This window comes from Mesoplodon mirus (genome assembly GCF_964341445.2).
Source record: "Mesoplodon mirus genome assembly, chromosome: 2".
Taxonomy (NCBI): Eukaryota; Metazoa; Chordata; class Mammalia; order Artiodactyla; family Ziphiidae; genus Mesoplodon; species Mesoplodon mirus.
This window is the reverse complement of record NC_138977.1, coordinates 218,338,634-218,366,015: the sequence shown is the minus strand read 5'-3', so window position 1 is coordinate 218,366,015 and position 27,382 is coordinate 218,338,634.

The following is a 27,382-nucleotide window of genomic DNA, read 5'->3' as shown; positions in this document are numbered from 1 at the left end:
AGGCTCAGTTTGTACTTTCCCTGTCTCTGCCCTGGAATCAGCAATTTCTCCAAGGAACCCTGTTTCATTTTAATGGATAATAGTATTTAGAAACTGATATCTGAATACTGGTAGCTTACTGCTACTGGATTGTCATTGCTAATAGGCCCTCGGGGTGGGCAGAGCTAAGAAATAGATGTATGTGTACACACACACACACACACGTATCTATTTTCATACTGAGTGATCTGTATTTGTTAAAACCCATTGGTTCATACCAATACCTCCAGTTCCAATTCAACACCACAGCATATAGTCTAACCTTTCCCTTTTCTGTATTTGTCCGTTTATTGTCTCAGTGGAGTGATGTTAGTTGTTAGACTGGGTTAGATATTCTTTATGGTGTTAAGGAAATATCCTGCTATTCAGTTTATCAAAAGCTTCTAACAGGAAATGATGATAAATTTATCATCAGCCTTTAGAGAGATGATGATTGGGTATTGTTTTATTAAGCAAGTACTTGTGTCGGGCTTACTAAACACCAAGCCATGGTGTAAACCACTTTACAAATGTTAATTTATTGATTTCTCACAACAACTGCCTAAAGTAGATAATGTTAGTATCTCCATTTTACAGTGAGGGAACTGAGGCACAGTGAAGTTAGACTGCTTGGTAGAAGTCACAACGTAAGAAGAAAAGCCATGTTTCCAACCCATGGGCTCTGTCTTCAGCATCTGATGCTTGGCCTCTACCTTTCCTCTCTTCCTACTGTGGTACCTTCTTTGATCTACTGATGTGATAAATTACATTAATAACTTTCCTGCTATTGAACTCCCTTTATTCCCAATCATACTTAGTAATGGTGTTACTATCACTTGAAAATTGATTTGACTTGATTTGCAATTTAAATTTATATCTATATTCACAGGAGAGTTTGGTCTGTTGTTTTTTTCTTTTCATGGTGCTGTAGCTTTCTGCAGAGTTGCTAATCTGCTCAGATTTCCTATTTATTTCTTAAGACAATTTTGACAATTTACAGTTTCTTAGAAAACCATCCATTTTATCAAGCTTTTAAAATTTAGTATCATAGAATTATGCATATTATTTCTCTAAGATTTAAAATATCTTCCATATCTTTGCTTATACCCCTTTACTTATTTCTAATTATCAATATCTATTTTCTCTCTTTTTTTTAAATAACACTATCTAGAGAATTGTTTATTTACTGTCTTCTCCTTTCTTGTTTTCTGATTAATTAATGTCCCCTTTTTATATTTATTAGTGCTATTCTCCAGCTTTCCCTAGGTTTGCTATGTTGCAAGAAATGTTTTCCCCTTCTTTTAAGGCTGAAATCAGAAGACTCATCTTTTTTTCCCTAGAAAAATTTCATGATGTTTTATTAACAAGATTATCAACACACGGTGGCAAAGACTCCCATGATCCTCTATCCGTTAATCCATTTACACATTTAGTAAAGCAAATTTATTTTTTTAAAAAAGGGTGTGCTACTGAATGGTTACATTACATGTCTTTAGAGATATTTGGGCTGTTACAGAAGATCAGTTTATAATTCATATCAAGCATGGCACGTAGCAGTGTCGATTTCCTATCACCATCTGAACTGTTAGTTTTCATGTGCACACACAGACAGGAGTCCATCTTCATTTATTTTCCATTTGCAATTAAAAGCTCTGTTTAGCCTAATACTTCTCAATGTGCTCTTGTGTCCTACAGTGCTATTTCAGAATAATGACAGCTCAGGATTTAGGGCTGTGGAGGCCTACATGGAAATATTTTTAATAGAGAAAAGGCAAGTAAAACAACAAGCAAGTGTACAATCCTTGGATAGGAGCTAAGTGAGTTAGAAAAGTGGAGAAAATAGCCCTGCATTTGAGAAGCTCACAATTTTGTCCACTATACACTAGGCAATGTGCAAGATGCTTTTCATGTACTTTGTGATAATCCTTATAACAACTTTTCATTAAAAAGCAAGATGGGGGGAATTCCCTGGCATTCCAGTGGTTAGAACTCCACACTTTCACTGCTGAGGGCCCAGGATCATTCACTGGTCAGGGAACTAAGACCCCACAAGCTGTGCAGCGCGGCCCAAAAAAAAAAACAAAAACAAAAACGAAAACAAGATGGGTACCACTGTCTCCACGTTGCAGACAAGGTGACTTTCTTGAGAGAAGTTAAATCACTTACCTATGGACACATACCTAGTAAGGTCTGGCATTCAAGCAAAAACCCACATCCTTTCTCTTGGTAGTTTTCAAACTTCAAGAGTCCCAAAGAATATGACCAGCTTTATGTTCCATTTTCTGTGTGTGTGAATCTGGATACTTTCTACCGACCTGGCCAATACTGGACTAGCTTTTCTTTCACCTGTTTAATGTATTAGGCTTTCACATAAGACTTCATTTGAAGAGTCTTGTGCAAATGTTGCCTTCTACTATTAAACATCATTCTGACTAGAGTTCCAGTTCCAGTCAAAGTAGCATGTATTGGGTTAGCCCTTCCACTGATAGCAATTATAAAAGCTGGAGGAAAATTGTACACATTATATATAATATGTTATATAGAAGATATATTATATATATATATATGTAATCTATGGCTATGTCTGTTTGCAGGCACTGGAGAGCAACCCAAGCAGACAGGAACTGGAGGGAACACAATCCTTCAAGGACACGAAAGACTTGAAGTGAGTTTCATCTCATGTATCTACCTCTGCTTTCCCTGCTGAGGGCATTTTCTGGTTCAGTAAAGCACTGGGTATTAGCCAAGCAGAAAGTGGTAATCTTACTGGGCCAAAGATAACTGATCTACCCAATGAGATGAGCTAAGAAGGGCTGGGGGAAGCAAGATTCTTGGTGAAACTGAAGATTTGCTTCCCTTTTCCCTGATTCCCAGCCCTCACCCCATTCCCTGTATCATGTCAGCAGCACCCCAAGCCCAGCTCCTATGTATGTGCTACCATGTGAAAACCTAACTAGTGATTCTCCCAGTCCAAGGTCAAAGATCAAACAGTGACCTTGAAAGTCATTTCAGGGAAGACAGTCCACATTCTCAGTGATGGCTTGGTGGACCATGTCTCCTCGAGTAGTTCCCCTCGTTTTTTCCATGGTCAAAAAGAATATAAAAAGTTACATTACTGGATTTCAGTTTTCCATTTGAAATGGTAGAATGAAATGCTGAATTTCCACCAAAAAACACCCAGCCAACAAGCTGCTGGAGGGTATTCTCTGGGCTGGACCTTAAACATGAGGGGCTCACGGATATATTACAACTAGGTTGTGGGCAGCCTGGCAGGGGAGGGGAGCTGACTGCCCCCAGCCATGGGTTGGGGGAAAGAGAACTTTCGATGCCTGGTCTCCATGGAAATTCCAATTAGGTAGAAAACAGTCCAAAAACTGAGTTGGATTTCCATCATTTTAGTTTTTGCTAAAATGGTATAATATTTTGGATGGACCTTTAAAGGGCAATTTGACAAATAAATATAAAAAATATTCCAGACAACTTTGTATACATTTAATAAAATGCAAGTAAAATAAAGTAGCTTGTGTACCCCACTATTAGTCAGTAATAATAATTGCTGTGTATTAGTGTCTTCCATATACCAGAGGCTTGACACAGATATTGTCAAACAACCTTGATAAAGAAACAGAGACCCAGAGACATCAAGGGGGGTTGCTCGAGGTCTATTAGGTTGTGAATGGTAGAGGGAGGATCTGAACCCAGGTTGGTTCACTTCAGAGCTCAAGCACTTCCCAGAATGCAATTCTGCTCTGACCATAGTCATGTGGTTGTCTTCAAGACTGAATATCAGTGGTCCCTTTGTTTTTATCCATTGGGTCTTTTTTTTTTTTTTTTTTTTTTGCGGTACACGGGCCTCTCACTGCTGTGGCCTCTCCCGTTGCAGAGCACAGGCTCCGGATGCGCAGGCTCAGCGGCCATGGCTCACGGGCCCAGCCACTCCGCGGCACGTGGGATCTTCCCAGACCAGGGCACGAACCCGTGTCCCCCACATCGGCAGGCAGACTCTCAACCACTGCGCCACGAGGGAAGCCCCATTGGATCTATCTTGAAAACACTAACAGCCGGGTCTGAGAGTTGATAACTCTGAAGGTAGACATCTTCAGTATCCAGCCTTATACAAATGATTCCTTTGGAATTTGGAAACTCTGTTACACTATTATTGCTCAGAGTCTCTCCTATTTAATACACGTCTTAGGCATCTTTGGATGGCGTTCAGGAGCTACTGATTAGCGTTCTATCCTTCCCCTCCCCTTGCGATCTGCTGGTATCCGTTGATATATCTAGGAGCATACGTTTTGTTCCTGGGTAAAGAAGGAGGACTTTTGAGAGGGACGAGGACGGTGGGATAAACAGAGGAGGGAGGGGAGTTGATAAGATCTGCTGCGCGGCCAGCCCCTTGGTCTAGGGAAGAGGTACTGTGGTTGAAGGGATGAGCGTTGGAACAGACAGAATTGTTTCCCTGAGACACAATTGTTTTGTGTACAAACATGGAAAATTGTTTCCTGGGATACGTTAGGTTCTGGGTAAAGTCAGAGCCACTTTGGGGCTCAGGTGCCAAAGGAAGGTGACAACAGTATCGAGACGTGCTCTGCCGCCTCTAGACCCGGACACCAGCAGAACACTCAGGTCGTTCGAAGGGGCCCTGGGTTCATGATGGCCGTGGCCTTGGGGAGGCTTCTCCGTGGAGCTTTAAGGACCCAGATGTGGACTTGCGGGACCCAGAGGGGAAGGGGAGGAAGACGCCACATGGTGACTGCCGTGGGCTCACAGGGACAAGCCCTTCACTCCTGGACAGACCGTGGGACACTCTGAGGGGGGTAAGTGTCCAGTTTTAAGCTGAGCAGATTGTGCCACTATCCTTTGGGTGGAAAGAAGCGTTCTGTGGTAATGCACAGGATTTTAGCCTAAAACATGAGCTCATTTTACTATATTCCCCCTTTTCAGATGAAAATCAAAACTCAACCGAGCACAACGATCCATTTTCTCCCCCTCCACCCCATTGCCATGCTCAGGACTATTAAACCAGCCCCGACACTGGGGTCCCTGCCTCTGAGAGTCACGTTAGTGTATGTACTTTTTAAAAAAAATTTATTTAATTTAATTTATTTTTATTTTTGGCTGCATTGAGTCTTCGCTGCTGCGTGCGGGCTTTCTCTAGTTGCGGCGAGCGGGGGCTATTCTCCCTTGCGGTGTGCGGGCTTCTCATTGCAGTGGCTTCTCTTGTTGCGAAGCACGGGCTGTAGGCATGCGGGCTCAGTAGTTGTGGCTGGTGGGCTCTAGAGCGCAGGCTCAGTAGTTGTGGTGCACGGGCTTAGCTGCTCCGCGGCATGTGGGATCTTCCCAGACCAGGGCTCGAACCTGTGCCCCCTGCATTGGCAGGCGGATTCTTAACCACTGCGCCACCAGGGAAACCCTAGGTACTGTTTTTTTTTTGCGGTACGCGGGCCTCTCACTGTTGTGGCCTCTCCCGTTGCGGAGCACAGGCTCCGGACGCGCAGGCTCAGCAGCCACGGCTCACGGGCCCAGCCGCTCCGCGGCATGTGGGATCTTCCTGGACCGGGGCACGAACCCGCGTTCCCTTCATCGGCAGGTGGACTCTCAACCACTGCGCCACCAGGGAAGCCCCTAGGTACTGTTTTGATACCCATTTTTCTTCATCTTAGATAGAATTATATTTTCTCAGGTCAGAAATTTTCTGTCCTTCCCCCTCCCCCACTCCTTCCCAAACAATTTGGTCCCGATGCCCTTAGGTGGGACCAGGCAAGGGCGGTGTCTGCACAGGGCGCCTGTGGCACTGGTACCTGGGCGGGGGTGGGTCCTGAGAGCGCTGAGGGCATTTGTGTCTGGAGGGGTGGCCTAGTGAGGGTGGCAGAGCTGTCCTAGAGTCTGGGAGCCCACGTGGCCTGGCAGGGGTGCCCTCCCTCACGGGGTGGCGAGCAGGGGATCTGAGCGTGAGGAGAGGAGGGTGGCCTAGCATAGAGTGTTGGAGCCTCTGCAGGGCGAGGGGGCATCTGTGCAGGCGGTGGGTCAGTGGGTGTCAGGGCCCCAGTGGGGTGAGGGGGTGTGGACATGTGGGGCAGAATTTGAGCTGCTTCCAGTTCCTGAGATTCCCAGGGCCAGCCTCACGTCTGCTTTCCCGATTCTGGCTTATTTAGACCCCTTTGATCTGGGCATCACCCAGCGACTTCCTGGTACCCCTCCCACCAACCCTTTCCCACTGACGCCGGTTGGAGTTGGGCACAAGACTCTTGCAACCAGCGGAGTCCTGGGTGACACACAGGGATCACAGGGCCCCCCAGAATCAGCAAAAGTACGTCCGAGATGAAGCCTGGGGTGAACGGCCTGGCAGTGAGGCCTGGTGTCCTTGTGCCAGGACAATCGTTTAGCTTTGTCTCATGCAAGTTGATGGGAAACAGCAGGAAATCACACTCAGACTTCCAGAGGCTTCTATTGAATATACCCTCAATCTACTTCTCCATTTATAATTACATGTATTAACAAGTTCATGGCGGTGACACGTGAAGAAGCATATTATATAATCAGATTGTCTTTGATGGTATAGTTAATACTAATGTGATGATTATGTGTGAACATTTAAATATATGACACTCATTATCAAAAATTGATTTAAGAACCAGACGCCAGTTTTTTTTTTTCCCCTGCAGATTCTTTTATGTCCTTTGTCTGTATGTTCTTACTAATTCAGTAGGATGGCATGTGTCTAAATCATTCCTTAGTGAAAGGACCTGGCTGGCATTCTCTTAGCTGTGACAGCCAATAGTCCTCAGTTCCTCTCCAGAATCCTTGGGACAAAAGCTGGTTCAAGAGTCCTTCTCCAGTACAGACCCTACTCCTGCCTGTGGCAATAAGAGTAAATAAAATTGAAAGTCAAGGGGCAGCACAGTAGGAGTAAGACTAGCTTGGGCATGAGGAGGTAGTCTGGGGGCTACCTCTCAATATCCATGTGACCTGGCACAGCCAGTTAACCCCTTTGGGATTCACTTAGAAAGCTGGGTAGATAAAATGTCAGCCAGTGACAGACAGATTAAATAAATTATGATGCATACAAGAAAACACTGTACAACTTTTCAAAAGAATGAGGCAGGTAGATCTCTTTGCTTTGGCAGGTCTAAGATCTGTTGTTTGAAAAAAGTTTTCACATATGGCATCATTCTATTTTTCAAAGAGTAATTAAAATATGCACATGGACAAAAAAAATGTGGAGAGGGACTTCCCTGGTGGTCCAGTGGGTAAGACTCCACTCTCCCAATGCAGGGGACCCGTGTTCAATCCCTGGTTGGGGAACTAGATCCTGAATGCATGCCACAACTAAGAAGCTCGCATGCTGCAACTAAAGATCCTGCATGCCGCAACAAAGATCCCATGTGCTGCAACTAAGACCCGGCACAGCCAAAATAAATTTTAAAAAAATGTGGAGAAATATCCACCAAACCATTATTGATATTTAACTCTGAGAGGTGAGATTATGGAGGACTTTTGCTTCTTAGAGCAAATATTTCTGTAATATTTTGGACATTTTATAATATACAAATACTTCTTTTGTAAGCAGGGGAAAAAGATTAATAAAAATTAACCAATAAAATAGAGGAAAACCCAGATATCCACTACGTTCCTTTCATGCTCAAAATAACACTTTTCTAAGCCCATGTCCTTTCCGCAGTTCTGTGCCATCATGGGAATTGGGAACCAATTGGGTCTTTGAGAATCTTTGAGAAATTTATTAATTTCAGTACAAAATCAGGACTGAAGCAATAGGAATTAAATGCTGGTATATGGTTTGTATACATCATACATGAAAAACACATCGGCTCTGTGGGTGCCTGTGGGGCAGGTGATTTATGGAGATGCCCATCCATATGCTGTTCTTGCAGCTCATACGCATGAGTGGTGTCTTCCTTCCTCTGTGCTGCATATGCTCCAAGACCCTCCCAGCTGGGCCTCTCTTGCCCTAATTGCCTTGATGTTTCAAAGTCAAAAATGGCACCTACTGGGCACATGGGTCGTAACTCCCAGACCCATCTTGGCTTTGTTTGGGGATCTAGGCTCTTGGAGAAGCCGAGTGAAGTTGTAGAGGTAGCTCAGGTCAGAAAATGAACATGAGCTCCCCCAGGACTGGGAAGGGGATGGATTTGAGTGTGTGTGTGTGGGTGTGCAGCTCACAAGTACTGTTGCCCAGAGTTCCATTGACATGCAGCAGCCAGATGTGGAGATGGCTGTGGGCTGCGGTGGAGAGAGACTACTAAGCCCAAAGTCAGGGTGCAGCTGGAGAGGGAGTGTCTGAGTCCTCACTTGGTGTAGAGGGTGCTGGGGAGCGCCTCTGGGCTCACCCAGGCTTCCAGGGCTGACGACCAGACCCATGCGAGCAAAGCTTAGCAGAGGAAGCAATGATAATAAGGCAACCCCCATACACTAAGGGCAGACCTTAGACACCTTTTCTGGGCACCACGTCACCTTCCCGGATGTCATGTGACCCTTATAACCTCCTCTCTTGAAACATGATTGAGATAGAATTTCTAGTTATCTAGGCACGTGTGGGGCTCAGAGCCATATCTAATTTTTTTTTTTTTAAAGAAAGTATTATGGCATTTTCCTTTTTGTCATCTGAATGTTGCGGAGCACATTTATAGCCATTTCATATTTTTCTTGCATTGCCCTGCAAAGACCTTATCCTCTCCTGGGTACTTCCTGACCCTTGTCTTCTCCTGTCAGACCTCAGCTGTTGCTCAGAATGGCAGGATGGGAGCCCAATAGTTACTGCACTTTCCAAGCAGGTCACTGCATGTGATACCTGGAAATTAGCAGTCATGTTGTCTATGCCACTGCATGCTTGACATCAACAACTGATACCATAGCCCTTCCTGGGGCTTACTGTTACTCCGCACCAGGCACTGTGCTCATCATAAGAGCTTGACATGGATTCTCTCATTTCATCCTCAGCAATTCTATGAGGTGGATGTTGCTACTGTCCCCTTCTATAGATGACAGAACTGAGCCCAGAGAGGCTAGGTAACTTGCCCAGTGTCACACAGTCTGTGAGTGATAAGCTGGGGTTTGTACCTAATTTGATTCTAGAGTCTAAATAACTTCTACTCTATCCTGTCTTCTAGGGACCACACACCAGAAGCAAAATGTTCTTGACACTGGGGCAGTCAGGTTCTGATGGGAAATTTTTTTTTTTCTTTTTTTTGTGGTACGCGGGCCTCTCACTGCTGTGGCCTCTCCCCTTGTGGAGCACAGGCTCCGGACGCACAGGCTCAGCGGCCATGGCTCATGGGCCTAGCCGCTCCGCGGCATGTGGGATCTTCCCGGACCGGGGCACGAACCTGCGTCCCCTGCATCGGCAGGCGGACTCTCAACCACTGTGCCACCAGGGAAGCCCCTGATGGGAAATATTTTATATCCTAGCTGAAGAAACTGACACTAGCCTCTTGCCCAGTCTTGGGCTGTAGAGAAAATACTTTGTGACACTTTTTAGGCCAGGCGTTTTCACATTTATTATCTCATTTAATCACAGCAGTTCTGTAGGATTTGTTTCTCCTGTTTTACAGTTGAATAAATGGAGGTTCAGAAAGGCTAAATAACTTGTTCAAGGTCATATAGCTAGTGGGTGGTGGAGTTGAGAGTCAGTCCCAAGATGGCTTCCCAAACTCAAGCTCTTTCTATTATAACCTTATTTCCTCAAGTGGGTGCTGAGTAACCCTAGTTTCAAGACTTCCAAATGAAGAATGCTATCCAAGGCAAGTCAGTTTGAGAAGTGTTGCAGGCTACCTGCGTCTCTCAGCAATCTGTAGTGCATGTTCAGGTATTAAAGGCTCTGAGAAGTCCTGTAGTATATGAAGCTGTTTAACTCTGACCTGCTCACTCTTATTTGAACACAAGGCTCTCTTTTCCCCTATAAAACAAACTTTGAGAAATGTCACACGGTACTGTGAGGGCCCCAAAAGCCCAGAAGCCAAAGTTTACTGTTAAGATTTCTTTTTTCTTCTCTTCATGAATTCCAGCTTTGTCCTAGAAAAAATAAGAATGGCTATAAAATAACAGTAGCTATTACATTTTTTAATGTACATACCCTTGATAAAAACACTAATATACGCACAGGGAAATACGTGTGAAGAAATTCATTGCAGAGTTGTTTGAATTGGAAGCTGTTGGAAACAATCTAAATATCTACCAACAGGGACAAAAAAAGAAAGCATAGTATATCTATACTATACTATACTATACTGTATATACTATACTATAGTATATCTATACATGCAATGCCACACAGCAACTAAAAAGAATGAGCTAGCCCTACATGGGTTAACATGGGTAAGTCTCTAAGATGTATTGCTGAATAGAAGAGATTAGATGCAGAACAATATATTTAACATGATTCTGTGTATGTGAAATTGAGTAACTCTACAGTTTTACTGAGACCTATATGTATGTTAATGCATAAAACAGAAATTGGAAGGAGACACAAGTTAGTGAGAGTTTTCACCTCTGAGGTTTGTGAGAGGTCAGTTGGGATCAAAGGCATGGATTAGTTAGATCAGGATAGGCTAGACCAGTGGCTCTTAAAATGTGGTCCTGGAGCAGCAGCCTCAGCATAACCTGGGAACTTGTTAGAAATGCAAATTCTTAGGCTCTCTCCACCTGACCTGTGAATCAGAAACTCTGGGGTGGGCCCCAGCAATCTACGTTTTAACAGACCTTCCAGGTAACCCTGGTGCAGGCTCAAGTTTGAGAATCACTGGGTTAGACCATCCAGTGCCTTAAGATAATAAAAAGGAGGAACAAGGCAGCCCTCCTCCGCTTTGTAGCTCTGCCGTTGGAAATGCGAGATCTCCACAGTTGCTAAGATTGAGAGAGTATGTGGTACTTCTGCTTATAGCCCATTGGTCAGAACTAGTCAAATGACCCCAACCTAACTGCAAGGGTTGCTGGGCAATGTGGGGAGCCATATGGATATTTAGTGAGCACTGCCCCATAGGATGATGATCAAAGAGACCCTAGTCTTATTGGTTGAGCTTTAGTTTTTTTTTTTTTTACTAGAAGCACAAATTAATATCAAGGTTAATGAAAAAGTAGAGCTGGCCTGTGGTGGTGTGTACTTGTGTGTGTGTGTGTGTGTGTGTGTGGTTATGTGCATGGAAGACTGGGTAGAGAGGAAAGGTGTGTCTCAGAGCCAGGAAATAATAAGGATCTTGGATTCTTCTGCTTTCCATGTATTATCTCATTGAAACCTCACAACAATCCTCTCCGATGGGTACTATTATAAGCCCCATTTTATGAAGTCACGTTCTGAGTCTTAAAGAGGTTCCATGACTTGACCAAAGTCACACGCAGAGTAAGGGAAGCACTGAGAAGTGAACCAAGGGTTTTCTAGCATGAAAGCCCTCCCTTTTTTCTCAACGATACCCTGCTGTGATTTCTTTAATGGCTTCATCCCCGTGCTGGCATCTTCCATTGCAAACTGGTATGTATATGTAAATAGGCAAATAGCTGGGCTTCCTTCCAGCTCCAGCCCTCACCCCCTGCTCACCCCCAGACCTCTCACTGTCTCAGTGCATCCCCACATCCTCGACACAACACAAGTCCAGCTCCGAAAGCCTTCATAAATGAGGTAGATCTCACCGCAGGTTTGCAGAGGTGCAGGAGGCAAGGGCTACTGCACATCACACAGGCAACCCTCTTTGAAAGCCTTTATAAAGTTCCAGCCGCTTTACCCAGTCTTCTCTCTTTTCCTCCACAAACTCTTTTTAACTTCTCCAGCTACTCAGCTCCAGCCCCCAGCCCCACTGCACTCTTCATATTTGCTTGACTTGACACAATTCAGAGCAAAACAAATGCCTAGCAAAGACAAACCACTTCACTGAAGAAGCGGGTCAGGGGTGGTTGGTCTGTTGCCATCTTTGTACATTTCTTCCTACTACGTCTAAACACCCAGTGGACTTCACATTCTATCAAAGCCATGGGCAGGCTTAGCACAGCCTTGCAAATTGCTACCCGCCTGGTCATCCTGAGAAAATAATAATTACTTTAACAAAGCTCTTATTTGACAAGTGGGGGTAGGGATAGGGAAAACATGGAGGAAATGTGTGCATATTTCCAAAAGAGGCTGAGTGAGTAGAGCTGGTGCAGGGGAACCCAGTGACCATGGTCGAGGCATTCCAGGGTGTGTGTTCTCAGGGAAGACACCTTAAGTCCTGAATGCTTGAGGATAAAAGAGGTCAAATTCCAATCAAGCATCCCCCTGAGACCTGAGCTCTTTCAACTGATAAGAGGGATGAGGCATCAAAAAAGTCTTCCCTTCTGTCTTCATACAGGGATGGGGTCAGGCCATGTTATAACAAGAGAGGGGAGCAAGGAATGACTGGAGACGGGCTGCATGAAAGTGCCAGACATTTGCCACTTTTTTCTGGAGGTGGCATCTGTTTGCAGTAACCCTCCATGCCAGCAAAGCCTGCTTTTCCCACCAGTGCCCTTGTTGTAATGTCGCTGGAGAGGGTCACGGAGGCTGCCTTCTCTCAGGCTGGCAGGTGACTTTCACCTTGAGCTTCCATTGCAGCTGAGTTTCAGCCTCTGACAGCAGCACGCCAGAGGGGGGTGCTCGGATGTCAGTGACATCATGGCTGACATGGTGCTGAAAATCGCTTCCTCTTCTTCCCTGGCCCCTCTCCAGGCTGGAAGTAGTCCTTTTCCCTCTGAAATCACCCACATAACATCGTCCCTTCCAAGGCTTTCTGTGACGTATCTCAGCCTCTTCCATTTAGATACCCTGACCAGGGTGGGTGGGATGATGGGGAGATTGGGATTGACATATATACATGACTATGTATAAAATAGATAACTAATGAGAACCTACTGTATAGAACAGGGAACTCTACTCAGTGCTCTGTGGTGACTGAAATGGGAAGGAAATCCAAAAAAGAGGGGATATATGTATATGTATAGCTGATTCACTTTGCTGTGCAGCAGAAACTAACACAACATTGTAAAGCAACTGTACTCCAATAAGAATTAATAAAAAAAATAGATACCCTGACCTCCAGGGGGCTGCAGACGTCTCCTGACATGGAATACGTCTTTGAGGCAGCTGTGTTGTCTTTAAAATTTTTCAGAACTTTGCATTCTTCTACATAATATATATGCATTTAATTTAAAATATGCATTTAATTCAAAATTATTGCAATTTCTCCTCCCAAGTCTTTGAATAGAATAGGTTCTCCAGAAAATGTGCCATGTCTTTCCTGGGGTTTTGCATACCCCTGGCCCTCCACAGGGTACACTCTGGGATACTCAGGCAGTCTGATGCCCCAAATTGTTGGCTTGTCATTCAAGGCCCTTCTCAAGTGGTTTTGATCCACATTTCCCACTTATTCCCCAGGAGACCCCAGTTGGTACATGCCTTGATTTTCCAGGCAGCCTGTGAAGCTGGGACCTTGTCTTGTCCACCATCTGCCTTGTACAGAGGGGTCACCCTCGAAGTGTGTGTGCCTCCAGCCCCTTCTCACAGGACAGCTTAACCTCCCAGGGTGCCATACTGGGAATGGCCAGCAGGTGGCACCAAGGTGTCTACTAGAGCTGCCTGGCAGGTCTGTGGTTGACTCTGGATTGACAATAGCAGTGTGTGACAGTCCCTCTCTCTGGGCCACATCCCACTACTCTCAGCTCTGCCCTTCCTCGTCATCCATTCAGCCTTCCGGGAGCAGAGTAAGTGGGAGTGAAGAAAGCCAGGTGGGGGTTATCCCTCCATGATTCCTGCTGGTGTGGGGATGGAGCAGGATGCTGGCTGAGTCAAGTTTCCAGAAAGATCCCAGGACTCCCCTTCTGCATCAGAGAGGCTCCAGGAAATGTAGAGAAGGTGGTTCAGCAGCAGGCAGTGGGAGAAATTTTTCTATTAAGCAATAGGGTACTTTAGCAGAGGAATATGGGACTGAAATTAAGAAATGATAATATATTGAAATACTGCCATCGTGGCTGCCACTCCCACCACCACCATCACCACCACCATCACCACTACCATCACCACCATCACCACTATCATCACCACTACTATCATCATCACCACCGTCATCATCACCACCACCATCACCATCACCATCATCACCACTACCATCATCACCATCACCATCACCACCACCATCACCATCACCATCATCACCACCACCACTATCATCACCACTACTATCATCATCACCACCGTCATCATCACCACCACCATCACCATCACCATCATCACCACCACCATCATCACCACCACCATCACCACCACCATCATCACTACCATCATCACCATCACCATCACCACCACCATCACCATCACCATCATCACCACCACCACTATCATCACCACTACTATCATCATCATCACCACCATCACCACCACCATCACCATCACCATCATCACCACCACCATCATCACCACCACCATCACCACCACCATCATCACTATCATCATCACCATCACCACTATCATCACCACTACTATCATCACCACCACCATCACCATCACCATCATCACCATCACCACTATCATCACCACTACTATCATCATCACCACCGTCATCATCACCATCACCATCATCACCACCGTCATCATCACCACCACCACTACCATCATCACCACCACCATCACTGCTATCATCACCATCACCACCACCACCATCACCACCATCATCACCACCACCATCATCACCACCACCATCATCATCACCACCACCAGTACCACTACCACCATCACCACCATCAAAACTACCACCATTACCACCATCACCACTGCCATCTCACCACCACCAACACCATCATCACCACCACTGTCACCATCACCATCACCACCACCAGTACCACGACCATCATCACCACCATCTCACCACCACCAACACCATCATCACCACCACTGTCACCATCACCACCACCACCACCAGTACCACGACCATCATCACCACCATCTCACCACCACCAACACCATCATCACCACCACCGTCACCATCACCACCAAGTGTGTAGAGCTTTGCAGATTAGAGAATACCTTATGTGTGTTATAAACTTTCTATCACTTGTTCCTTATCAGAGACACTTCAGAAAGTAACTGTGTTTTCTGTCTACACAGCATGCTTGTCCTTTGTCATGTCTTCTGGTTTCTTTGGGAGGACTCCAGAGGACCAGAAGAAGAGTGGTTGTGTAGGTGCCCCTAATGCGAGAAAAAAGGCTCATTATGCTTCAGAAGGAGAAGAGAGAGCAGCTAAATAGGAGAGAAAGGCCACACTGGCCATCCCACCTTGGAGGGCTCCACGTGGATAGCAGTAGATGCCTTGAGCATAAGGAATAGATGACTTTGCTCCTCCTGGGCACTGCATACATGGCTGACCATTAGCAAGACCTTTAAGGTTTACTCACTGGCCCGTCATTTGATATTTATGGTAAGGTAACAAGACTGCATGAAGTCACTCAGATGTTCATAATGGTGCCAACAGACATTTAAGGGGGTCAGTATAACTTCTCCCAGGACAAGATAAAATACCTGGTGCAGCCAGGCTTCCAAAGGGATCTGGTGCAAGGAATGTTTTATCTGAACATTAGCAGAAAATGAATGCCAGGCCCCTTACTGAGGAAAGACCTAAGGTGTTCCTACAGGCCATGTCTGCCCTCTGGCCTCTGAGCATTCCAAGTGGGGAAACATCCCAGCTCAGCAGAGAAGCTCTGCATTCCTTGTTCAGAAGGCCAGCTTTCTCTGGGGAAAACCTGTAGAAAGGAGAATTTTTTCCCCACATTATCTGCTGGTGTGGGTGGCTGGAGGCCGGTCTTTATTTAGTGTCATGTATATATGTCAGTGTCAGCAGACCTGGCGTATAAACAGATTCCGTATGATTCTGCTGTGAATGAGCCCATGGGAGAGGTACAGTTCAAGAAGGAAGAGAGACAATATATGTCTATTACCCAGTTTTACGCCTCTAATATCACAGGCAAATATGGACACCTGGAGACTATCAAACCAAAATTAGAAACTCATTGGAAGAAAAGGACAGTATTTGCACAGATTGCCCATAAATCTTCAATAACTAACTCTCCTTGGGCATAACATCCAATGTTCACTTTCTTTTCAGTGTCTCATTAGGAAGAAAATTTATTGCCCAACTATTGAACCATGTCAATTTTTAAAAAACACTGTGTGAAAATTTCCGGGAACCACACGCTTGATTTTACATTCGCTTTATGCCACTGAACAGGAAAAGGCTTGGTCTTTCCAATGATGAAATGACACTAATCATGAAATTAAAGGAGATAGCATGTACTCATGTACATGTACTTGGAAGTGATAGCAGTTTCCCATAAATGTGTCATAGCCCTGGCTCCGTTTGATAAGTTAAAATGACGTCAGTCCCTCCAGCCCAGACCAGGGCACAATCCACTACCTCTGCTCCCCTGCCCCCACAGCTTCTTCCCCTGGCTAAAAGTGGGTCCAAAGAGAAGGCTTCAGAGGAGCCAGATTCTTATGATGGTGTGTGTTTTCCAGCTGTGCTTACTCGCCTGCCTTGGTGGGAATAGCTTGCGAAGGACCAGGAAGTGAAAGAAAAACGTTAAACAAAAGTCAGTGAATTGCATATGGTGCCCATTAAAAATAATAAATAGGCAGAAGATGAAGGGCTGCATTTATATATGTGAACCTGTCTTGGCCAAGGCGCTGGCATCCAGAGGGAGCGGAAATGGCTGCTTCCTGTTCCTATCGTCCCGGCTCGGACCACACCAGGCTGGCAAGAGCTTCTCTGAGTGGTTGGGAGAGAGGGGGTTGCTGCAGGGAGGTAAAGGGAGCAGGGGGACTTGATGGTATACTTGGCCCTAATTTCCGTCTTCTCTGTGGGCTCTTCAAACAGGAGAATGTCTTGGCTGTGGGACCTCCAGTGAAGCAAGAGGGAAGTATATGAGTGGCTGCAAAACTTTGGAAAACTAGGGAATCATGAGAGTAAGATTCTGTAACCCTGAAACCCAAGTCTGCACTCATAGCTGAAAATGAGATTAGCCAAGTTTAGTTCATGGCCCAATGTATGGCTCTTCTTCCCCATTCTATCGTGTTGTCTATCTATCTATCTATCATCTATCCATCCATCCATCCATCCATCCATCCATCCATCCATCCATCCGAGACCCATAATACTCATATAGAACTAGGTTGGAGGGGACTTCCCTGGTGGCGCAGTGGTTAAGAATCCGCTTGCCAATGCAGGGGACACGGGTTCGAGCCCTGGTCCGGGAAGATCCCACATGCCTCAGAGCAACGAAGTCCATGCGCACAACTACTGAGCCTGCACTCTAGAGCCCATGAGCCACAACTACTGAAGCCCACGCACCTAGAGCCCGTGCTTTGCAACAAGAGAAGCCCCCACTCACAGCAACTAGAGAAAGCCCGCGTGCAGCAGCAAAGACCCAACGCAACCATAAATAAATAAATATCTTATTTAAAAAAAAAAAAGAACTAGGATGGAGAAGAATCTCAAGATGACCTAGAGGATGGGGCATGGAATAACTAGGCATGAGCCTCATTTTCCCTCCAACCTTAGATTTATGATTTGGGTCTTTAGATAAGGGTTTCTTGGGTGAATGCCCTTTTTCCTTACAAAAATTATTTACCTCTATCAGTATGCTACTAATATTGATTTTCATTTTTCAGTCAATATTTGAATGTCTGCTTGGTTAAAGAAGCTGAGAGGTATGAGAAAAGGATTTACACACAAATAACCAGTATTTGAATAAATAGATGTAGGATACTATTTTGAAACTATTATGTGTTGTAGTGTGTTTATATATGTGTTTACAATTGTGCTTTTTAATTTTAAAAACATATGAGTTTTTTTTAATGCAGCAAAGCCTAAAAAGGCTCAAATATGACTGCCCAGATAATCCCAAAGACCTTACTAAGAAATAAAAGTTACATATGAACATAGTTGGAAAGTACTGAAAGAGGTGTTTTTAAACATCTTGAGTATACATCCCCAAACCCAAATTCGGAGTTCTGGCAAAGACTCAAAACTTGTTTTAATTAAAAAACCCGAGTGTGTTAGTTTCCTGTGGCTGCCACAAAAAATACTACCAACTGGGTGGCATAAGACAACAGAAATATATTCTCTCACGGTTCTGGAAGCTAGAAGTCCAAGATCAAGGTGTAAGCAAAGCCATGCTCCCTTTCTGAGCTTCTTCTTGTGGTTGCTGGAAATCCTTGGCATCACTCCAATCCATTCCTCTGATGTCACATGTCACACGGTGTCACCCCTTTGTGTCTCTCTGAATCTCTTCTCCTTTTCCTGTAAGGGCACTGGTCATATTTGATAAAAATCCACCCTACTCCAGTATGAGCTCATCTTAACCCACGTCTGCATCACATCTACAAAGACCCTACTTCCAAATAAGGTCACATTTACACCTATCAGAGGTGAGGACATCGGCATATCTTTCTGGGAGACATAATTTAACCCACAACAGTTAAGAAAACTCAGTTTCTTCCTAGGGTTCGTGTTAAATTGTATAAATAAAGCTACCTAACATTTTATTGTTTCAGAATAATCAGCTGAAGAAAGGCAACCAACATGCTTCCCTGTATTTTTTTCCCTAAGTGTCCAGGTAAGTGTAATAATCCACATTTGGGGGGGATCTTTAAACCAGTCTCTCCAACATTTTCCCTCGCATCTTCTGAATGAACCCTAAGAGCTCAGACGGGAGGACTGCAAACAGCGTTTTTCGCCACGTGGGGGCAGATGGCAGATGCCACAGCTGTGCACGTTTTCTCAAAATCCTGTTTGGGTCAAAGCACTTGCTGCTGCTTTCTGGACGAGGCTGAGGAAACTCCCGCTGTTGTTTTCATCCGGGGAAAAGTGTGCAAAGGTGATTTGAGGGCCTTTTGTTCTGCATAAATCTGTCATGGGGAGAGCAGGAAGGCTATTGAACTACAAAATATATCTTGAAGCTATTCGTTTCTCTCCATTGCACTGGCTGCAACTGCCATCACCCAGTTTCTTCCGTCCTTCACACAGTAGCCATATCCATCTCTTAAAAGCCTCAATCAACATGTTTAAACTTTCTATGATTCTCCCCTCATCCCTTTGCATTTAGAATGAAATCTGTAAGGCATGATCTGCATGCCTCTTTTCTACAGTTTGCACAGCTATCTTGGAAAGGAGTTGATTCTTTTGGCCTGGCTTGGGTTATACACCTACCCCTAAACCAATCCCCACAGCCAGGGGAGACATGACCCTCTGATAAGCCAGATTCCTAGAGTGGGTGATGAGGTCAGCCCCACCCAGACCACATGCAGTGTGGTGGAGGAGCACTGGGACCTCAGGGAACACCAGTGAGCCGTTCCTAGAAGAGAGGATGCTGGGAAGGCTGGAAATACAGGTGTCCACCCTGTGACAAAGGGCCATTACGTGTCCTTCTTCTACTGTAACGTTCTCTGGCAGCAATCTAGGCAAATGTAACAGCCCCAGGTCTACAGGGAGGTGGCTGGACATAAAAGAAATGAGAGGAAAATGTTTATTTAGGAGTACACCACAAGAAAGATGTGGGAATAAGGAAACGAAGGAAACAACCAGTTAAAACCTGGGGAAGTGGTGTTACTCCATTTTCCTGGAGATTCTGCAGTCAGAGTTCTGGAAAGATCAGTCATTTCTTGCACGAGATCACTTCTGGGGCCACTCAGATGGGATGCTAGGGCTGTAGTCCAGGAATGGGGGGTAGAGACTTCCTGCCTGTTTTTCTGCTCAATTCATTGTATTCACTTTTTTTGCAGGTTGGGGCAGCAAGAGAGGGTCAGACAGTTCTTTGGGTGGGAAGAAAGAAAGACTGCGCTCCGGGGGATAACCACCAATTTAATTGAACCTAGGGCGCCTTTATGATGGGCGGAGGGGAGGGGTAGGGTAGGGGTAAAGCCGGCTGAGGAAGAGAAACCCCGTGTACCTCATTGGAGGGCTTTCCACAGTGTGTTTCTTTCTTCAGCTCTGAGTTTCTATTCTAGAGTTCTTTGTCATTGTAAACATTTACACTCACAGGGTCAAAGGCTGAGTAAATATTTTGTTGGGAAAATCTGTAACTTTTGAAAACTGAACACATGTGATAATGCTTTCGAGCTGGCAGTGGGGTCTTTGGTGAAGAAGTCAGTAAGAGGGCAAATACAGAGCAACTCGGGAGGATTTGCCTAGGAAAGGGGTCCTTGCTCCACTTTGATGGTGGCCGTGGACCACATGCTCATGGAAGTCAGAACTGGAGGCAGCCCCAGCACAGACTTGAGTCATCATCCCTGCCTCTTTCCTCCTGAAAAGAGGCAGTGAGTGTGACCTGCGTAAAGAACTGCCTGCTGGCCATGCTCAGCACAGGGTCATGTCCAGAAGACACATCCATGTGACATTCACAAAGCATTGCAAATTCATTGAAATCATTACCAAAGTCAGTCCAAGCAAAATAGAGACGAAGTGCATAATTCATAGCAAAATGTCCCCTAATATCTCTCCATTCTTCTAAACCTCTCTGAGCCTTTCAGATGAGTTTCCTCATCTGGAAAACCTGGAAAATAATATTGTCCACTTTGTAGGGCTTTGGAGAGCAGCAACTGCGACAAAGCCTGGAAAGCGCTCAGCCTGGTGTCCGGCTAGTACTGAGTCCTCATCCAGGGCACCGTGAGACCCTCACGAGACCTTAAAGCTCCCTTGGGGCCTAAGAATGAATCTTGTAAATAAGGCACAATGTCCTACACACTCATGGACTCCAAACACCAGACATTTATTTCCCTGGTGGCTTCCTCAGTTAGATGACACAGCCTCCTTCATCCACAAGTCTGATGTCAGAGCTCCAAAGGAAAGCTGTTTGCAGAGAGCAAGCTGGGAGGGGCAGGCTCAGGGGGAACCCCTGCTTGTCACTTTCCACTTGGGGTGGTTAAGACAATACCCATCTCCAGCTAGATCTAAAGCCTTTGATGGAAGGGGCGGCAGCATAGTTGGGAAAAGTCAGGAATTTCCATGGGACAGCCCAGGAAGTTCTAAGAACTGCTATAATAATAATCATATTAATAGTATGGCTCTCTCAATATGGCCATGCCAACCCCCTTCCCCTTGACTTCCTCTACTAGAAAGGTGGAAAAATGGAAAACTCACTTCCCTGGCTCTCAGATAGGAATGGCCATGTATTGTGATCTGGCTGATTAAATAGAAGTGGATGAGCACTGGGAATTTCTGGGAAGACTTTCATTTTCTTCCTGCTTTTCCCTTCCTTCTCCTTTCCCTCAGAAATGCAGACATTATAACAGTGGCTATAATAGCCATTCGGAGGTCATGAATAAAAGTTAAAGAGTATCACAGAGACTTCAGTCCTGACATCTTAGAACTTGTTGAACCAATGCCAGCAGAAGTTTACTGGACTTCTTTTTTTTTTAATTTTAATTTTATTGGGGTATAGTTGATTTATAATGTTGTGTTAGTTTCAGGTGTACAGCATTGGACTTGTTGTATGAGGAAAAAAAGAGAAACCTCGTAAGTGTTTAAGTCATGTATCAGTTAGGGTATGGTCTAAGCTTCTGTAACAGAGAAACTCTAAAAATCAGTAGCTCAAACCAGAACAGTGTATTCTCTCTCTACTGTAGCAGTTCAGAGGTGAGAGGTACAGGGTAGACAGACTTCTCTGCTCCATGAGGTCACCCAGGGTCCCAGGGTTATTCTGGCTTATCATTTCCTGGATTGTTGTTCTCTGTGACATGCTCAAGGTTGGCTTAATAGAATCATGTTTGCATTCTGGCCCCTAGGTAGGGGCAAAAAAACTGGGAGTCAAGTAGTCTCCTTTGTAATGGGCATGACTCAAGCTGTATGTCACTATGGCTCACATCCCATTGGCCAGATCTTAGTCACATGGCCTTACCTAGCTGCAAGGGAAGCTGGTAAATATAGTCTCTACCTGGGTGAATAGATGAGAATGGGGTAGGGAGTGGTTTTATATTAAAAGGAAGAAGAGGAGAATGGATATTGGGTAGCCATTAGCTGTATTGAGTGCATTTTTGTTTCGGCTAAATGCATTCTCTAATCAAAACATTAATTATAATAATAAAATCATTAAAGTTATTAAGCTCTTATTATATAGCAGGTCCTATTCTAAGTGCTTTTCATTCAATGTCCCATCTATTCATGATTTCTAGGAATGGCTAGTTTTAGAAGATAATCATTCCAGAATTTTTCTTTAGAGCTAGATTCCTGGAAATCAGAGAAAGGATTTACAGATGGTTCATTATGACCTAAGTTCGCTAGGAATTCTCCCAAGTGTTATGAGCATGAAGACCAAGGGTAATGTTATTTCAGAACGAGTTAAATTATAAGGCCATGTGAGTCACAAAAGGCCTACTTTGGGTGTTTCTCAAAGAAGTCCTCTGCCAGGGACCTAGCAGGATAGCAACAGGACGGGAAAGTTGGACTTTCTGAAGGGGCTCAAATTAAATGAGGGAAATCTTAAGAGAGTGGATTGACCCAATGGTTATGTAAAGAAGGGTTCTAGGAGTTCATGTGTCTCAGGAACACCAGTGGAGGCTGTTGTATTAGAAACACCTAATGGGCACCCAGCACTCTGCTGACTACTATGCCAGGTCTTATGGCCCAGTTGGAGAGTCAGGAGCTACCCTTGAAAACCACATGTGGACATCCAACACAGTGCCCAGTTGGGCACTGGGATGTGAAGGAACAAAGAATAAGTAAGAGTGTTGGTCATTCTCCATTTGCCCCACCCAAATTCACTCTCCAACCCTTACTGCTTGTTCTGTGTCCCAGGAGGCTGACAGGTGACATCACCAGGGCACCCTTCTTGGCTGGCTTCCACTAGGACTTGGCCAATGGGTTGTTCTGGCAGAAAATCAGAGAGAAGGAAGAGAGAGAGAGAGGTTGGGATGCTTCTTTACCCCCTCTGCTTTGGTGCCATATCTCTAGAAATGGCAGCCTTGTGCCATGACCACAGCTCTTCCTGGGGAGGCCCTTCTCCATGGCGCCAGCTCTCCCTGGACTTCACTGGCACCACTTCCCCTCCTTGCCACTGTGGCTTCCAGGTGGGATCAGGGTCCTGCTTTTGCTGGTCTCTGGGCACCTCAACATCCTTGCTGGGTCCCTTAGCCTGCCTCTACGTCTGTATAATAATTTCTACATTAACATCTCTTTAGTTGAAATATCTGAGTAGAATTCTGTTTCCTGCCTGATTTCTGACTCATAAACTGTAGAATTCAGATAAAGAAAAGACCATGTTGAAATTCATGAGGGGCTTTCAAACAGCAGTTGATATAAAACAGGGGCTGGCCAACTATAGTTCACGGGCCAAATCTGGCTCACCACCTATTTTGTAAACAAAGTTTCATTGGAATACAGTCTCACCCATTTGTTTAGTGTATTGTCTGTGGCTGCTATGGTGCTATGATGGCCAAGCTGAGCTGTGACAGGGACTATATGGCCTGCAAGGCTTAGAAATATTTATTATTTGGCCCTTTGCAGAAAAAGTCTGCCAAGTTCTGGCACAGAAGTTGGAGTGGTAGAAGGGATGAAAAAGGAAGCATAATGTAGTGGGAAGAGTAAGTCAGATCTGGATCCAAATGTCAGTTTGGCCTTCATCAGTTGTGGGTAAGTTAACTTCTCAGAGCCTAAGTTTCTTCATCCATAAAATGGGGATAGTAGTAGCTCCATCTCCAGGTTACCACGATGATTAAATGCAATAGCATGGTACCCACAGGTGAATAGTGCATGATTGTTTCCTACTCTCTACCCTTCCCCAATCAGATATCAATAACAATATCTGGACAACAAGGAAAGGCACAGATGTGGGTCTCAGAGAGGCAGCTAATGTGATGGGAGAAAATGGTGCATCAGGAAAGTGTCAGAGGTGAGGTTAGACTATACCTGCAAGCAGGACCAGCTAAGTAATTTGCTGACCCTGTGCAAAATGAAAATGCAGCGGCCTTTATTCAAAAATCAGTGTTAAGAATTTCAAGATGGCAACAGCAGAGCGCTAAGCCAAGTTCAGGCCCTCCTAAGGGGCCCATGTGATTGCTCAGCTCACACGGCCATGAAGCTTCTAGTCACCAGAGGAGGCCGCACCATCCTCAGGGCAGACTGTAGAAGAGCAAAGGGAGCGTGGGCCCTTGAGTGGGGAGATTTGGGTTCTAGTCTTGACACTGATGCTTGCTGGGTGTCTGGGCTAATCAATTACATGTTCTCAGTGTCGATGTCACCTGTAAACCAGGAAGGACCAAAGGAAATTGTGTTAAGCCCAGTGTATGGCACTTAATGTCTTTAGTAAATGACACTTCTCTCTCCTTTGATGAATATAGTCTTTCTTGGTTAACCTATTTACTTTATATACCGTGTCAATCTGGAACCCCATAGAGAACATGGCAGCCTATAGGATGGGGCCGGACAAGAATTTATTTCTCAACGTGCAGTCACGTCCACAGAGCCATGCTGGTACCACATCACCTCCTCCAGGACAGCCCAGTGTTTTGGAAGCTGAGAAAGGTGCTAATGGAAGGGGGAACAGCATCTTTCTCTTTGTCAAACTCCCTGCCTCCCCATGCCTTTGGAGTTTCCAAACATGCTCCGTTGAAAATAAAAATTCACTTCCCAAATGGCCCCTGTCTTGCATCCATTTGGTGGTAACAAAATGAAATGATCCAGCTCCTCTTCACGGGCGGAGCTCTCCATCTTGCAGCAGATTAAAGCAAACAGCTCCGCTCTCCCGGGAAGGGGCAAGAGCTCCAGGCAGCACCTCCTGCGAGATCTGTATAATGTGCATCTGTCAGGCGGTAACTTGGAATTAGCGGGTTAGCAAGTGACACCTGCCCGCCCGCCTGGGAAGCCATGCCTGCTCTCTGGAGGGAAGTGGTGGGTCCTGGCCTGGGGAAGCTCTGGGGTAGGAGGGGCCAGGGTGATGGAGGTGTTTCCAGGCACTTAGTGAAGCTCTATCACGGAGCCAGGAATCAGCGGGTGACACACATTTTGTTTAGTTTTCGTTTTTAAGGAAAGTGGTGGCTTTCTATCCTAGTTAAGGAAGTTGTTCTTTTCATCGTTCTGAGACAGGTCTCAGAGGCTGCCAGGCTTCCGCTATCCAGGTGGAGACGTGGCATAAGGCATCTTCAACAATCAGAGGTCTTGGCCGCTGGACACGGTGCGCCGTCGGTTTAATCTCGTGCTGAATTTTGAACTTGGCAACACGAGCACAACCTCTGCCTGTCGAAACAGAGGGTGCTTGAAACCACCTAAGAAAAGCGTTGATTAGGGGCGTGATAAATAATTAGGGGATGCTGCGTTTTTGTTTTGTTGCCGTTGTTGTTTTTTCGGTGGCACAGTGTGAAGAAGAAACCTCGGAAATGAATACAAAACTCATTTCTTCAGAATCCATCTGAGCAGATGATACGTTGGGTGTCTCTGATTCCCATTTCCGGTTCTGCAGTTTATGCGGGTGTATTTGGCCTTGGCGCCTGCGCGCTGGTGGCACTTGGAGACAGGCTCCGGGCACACAAAGAGAGTGAGCTAGATGACCTCACACAGCTTCCTCTACAAAGGGAGGTCTACCAGAAGGTCACTTCTTTGGTTCAAATGTACAAACAAATCCAAATGGCTGGATAATCATTCCTCCCTCCCTTTCCTCCAGGCACCACCCCAGGGAATACACAGTAGTAGGCATTACACTTTGAACTTCTTCTTAGTCAACAAAAGTCAGTTGTTGTCTCCAGCCAGTCATGGAGCCCTCCACTGGTCTGATTAAGGTTTCCTGCTGCTATTTAAATGCCAAGGCAGAGACTCAGCGTCTACCAAAAATAAATGTTGAAGTAAAGATTTGACATTTATTTTCAAAGTGAGAGGCCATCTTCTCATCACAGCATCCTGTTTGTTAGATATTCTTTTAATTAGACCAAATGGTTCATGTTAGCAAATAAATATAAATTAGCTTATTAGGCCAGCAGGCTAACATGGCCTCTGTTCACTATGCTTTTAATGAAAAGGTAGATTCTGATATTTTCGGAATAGACGTGAGCTCTCTCAGTAATGGCCTATCAGAGTACTGTAAGACCATAGCCTTGTAGATCTGATGTGTGAAGTTTGCTGTATCTTTAGTTTGTTAAGCTTGAGATAGTATGATACCCAAGGAAAGTAGTAGAAAATAGAATAGAGCATTTTAGTGTTGGACTTAAATCCAAGTCATGACTGTAAAAATCTCCCCCAAATAGCTCATCATAATTCACTGGTTGGGTTTTGAGACCAGGTGAGTTAATATGAGAATAGACCAGCACTCTGTCTGCAGAGTTTGGATACCGAGTAGCATTCTGGTTCTGCTTTAAGTGGCTGTGCTTCTGCTTCATTGTTCCTTTGTGGTTTCACAGGGCCAAAGCACCCCCTTCTTGGCAGCATTTCTTCTACTATCCCTTTGCTTCCTCACTGACCACTTAACCGAGTGGATAGGGCATGGCCAGGACTGGAGAGCCTGTGGTTAGTCTGGCAGAGGGTCATTTTTATGCCATAATCCTCAGGAATGATTTCTGGGCAAGACTGGTCATATACCTTGTGGGGTCCAGTGAAAAATGGTTATTTAGGTCCTAATTAAAAAATTATTGAGAATTTCAAGATGGTAACATGAGGGCCAAGCATAGGGCCCTTCTGAGCACAGGGCCCTGTGTGACTGCACAAATCATACACCCATGATACTGGCCTTGCCTCTGGGGGTAGTGAGCATGGGATTAAAGTGAAGAAAGTCACCACAGTCCTACTTGATACCTCTTTCTGAGAAACTAGAGGGGAACACCTCTCAAAATTGGAGATTCAGCCTCCCACCCTCCCTGCAATGGGAAGGGACATGGCCCTGAGAGAGTAGACAGATGCTCCAGGAAGGAGCATCTCTCCAGAGAGGGCCACATTAAGCTCCTGGTGAAAACCAGATACAGCAAGCTGGTCCCTGTGTATGGTTGCAACAGACTGTTCAGGAACAGAGGAAAACCAGTCAGGGACAGAGTTTTCTGCTGGAACTGCTCCAGCTCTTAGCCCCTTACCTGCTCCTTTATTCCCTCCTCTCCCCCACAGACTGATGAATGGTACTAAAACCAAGCATCATCCAACCTTCTACCTTTCATACTAAAGACAATTGTAACAGTACTCAAGGAACCAGGGAGGAGGTCCAAGGAATATATATCACCCCATCCCTACTTCTTTGAGACAAATCACAGGCCTGGGGAGACCTACCTCAAAACAGGAAACCAACAAGGGACTCATGAAAAGCTTTTATGCCATAAATGATGATACATGGCAGGCAAATGATGATGAACATATATTTGAAGAAATAAAGTTTAGATATGACATCATTTTTT